Raw genomic sequence first — 2,107 nt, forward strand, 5'->3', positions numbered from 1 at the left:
CCGTTAATTCACTCCCCCCTCTAAACCAATATTCACTATAGTGACTGATGTGGAGTGACAGAGATAACAAGTGTGTCTTTCTCTGTAAAAAAATCGCTTGTTGGTATTATTTCAAAGCAACTTTTTTTTGCTCATGGTATCGAAGCCCGTGCGCGTAGCCTAAATCCGCAAAGCTGGCAGCTAAACAATTAAGTGTAAGTGCTAGTGATGCAAATGTTTCAGTAGACGTTCATGCGTCTACTGTAAGGAGCTCGTCACCTCCTACTCCAATTTTAAGGTGACTGGTACGAGTCGGCGTCAACTTCCTACTCGGTGACTACTGCCAAATCTTTCAATTCGGCCCGGGGCGGGTCAAGGGTCCAGGCGTGACAACCAAAGAGGTATTTGCGACATTATTTAACACGTCATATCGTTTGGCGTGGAGTCATCTGGAGGCAAATATGCCTTCGCAACGTTAGGCGTCTCCATGTCTTGAGCAAAGGGTGACTTGTGGGTGAGCATTATAACGCCATCACCCTTCCCAATTAGCTCGCAGAATTCATCACCACTTTGTGGTGATGGCAGCGGTGTCGACTGCGATTGTAGGAACGATGCCATCTTGGCCATCCTGTCCGGTTTGGACAAAGATGCCCTTCGTTCAGCCATCGCCAAGTTTATACAACATGGACTTGACGAGGCGAAGGAGTCGGTAGCCTTACTTAATCAGCAAGGTCTCAACAGGCAGAGCTGTTGAGGTCACAACAAATACAGACCCCTGTGCCTGGGATAACGCACACGCGTCGTCCCGAAACTTTAAAGATTGACATCTCTAAATTTAGGGGAGTCGAAGAAGACCCCTTCTTAAGATGGTTTGTCGAGTTGGACGATGCCATAAGGGCTCGTCACATCGTCGACGAGCAAATGCAAGTCGTATTTGCTCATTCAAATTTGACAGGTCGTGCCAAAACTTGGGCAGTAAGCCTTCACTTGCGCGAACCATATGTCTTTGTGTCGCTAGAGGCTTTTATAGCCCGGCTCAAGCAGACGTTAGAACCGCCTAGGGCTGAGTTCAGAGCTGTATTAGAGCTTTTGAAACTCAAGCAAGGCAAGCGCGATGTTCAAGCTTATGCCCAGCACATACGACGCTTAGCGAGTTGTGTCACAAACAACCCCAGTTCATGAACACACGTTGATTACGGTGTTCATGAAGGTCTTTTAAATGGTCCCGTAAAGACCCACCTGTTCCGCTTGGAACTGGATACGCTTGAAGAAGCAATATCCGTTGCGGAACAGGCGGACTTTAGCTTGAGACAGGCTCAAGCTAGTTCTTCATCATATCGTCCTCCAAGACGACACGAACTGGAAGGTCCAAGACCTATGGACCTCTCTTATGTCGAAAGCAAGAAACCTCGCTTTTCGAACAACAAGCGATTGCCGAAATATAATCTTTGTTAAAAGTTAGGACACTACGCTCATGAGTATAGTGCTCCACGCCCAATATTGAGAGGTACTGAACGTAATTATGGACCGAATGCCAAAAAGGGCAACAGTCGCGGGTCCGACGTTGTTGCAAATCGCAACAGCAAGGCGGACCGCCAAAAAAACGGTCGGGGTCAGTGGGGCACAACGCCCTACTGATCCAGCAACCTCAAGAGAATTTGCAAATCTCTTGGCCAAAGTTGCTCCAGACACACAATCAATATGTGTCTCTGCACCTGGTGATGAGGTACCCCTCATCACCTTGAAATTAAAAAGTGACCAATGATTTGTCACTTAGAGCCTAAGTGAACTGTGGAGCGTCGTATATCTTTATTCGTCGCCAGTCGCTAGAGGGTCGTAGGCTCAAATATGTTGGCGCGACATCCCTCCAACGAGGATGACGGTGAGTCTAGCGACAGCGCGACATCCCTCCAACGAGAATGACGGTGAGTCTAGCGACAGCGCGACAACCCTCCAACGAGGATGACGGTGAGTCTAGCGACAGGCGCATCAATAACAGTAATGAAACGCCTAGTGAAATTTCACTACACGTTAAAAGATTTACAGTACGATGATATTTTAATCGTACTGGATTTGAATGACAAATTTGATGTCATCCTAGGTCTACCTTGGCTCAGAAAATATGAGC

The sequence above is a fragment of the Bremia lactucae genome (genome assembly GCF_004359215.1).
Source record: "Bremia lactucae strain SF5 chromosome Unknown BlacSF5_NotPlaced_200_SHOA01000120.1_2678225bp, whole genome shotgun sequence".
In the NCBI taxonomy this organism is placed as follows: Eukaryota; Oomycota; class Peronosporomycetes; order Peronosporales; family Peronosporaceae; genus Bremia; species Bremia lactucae.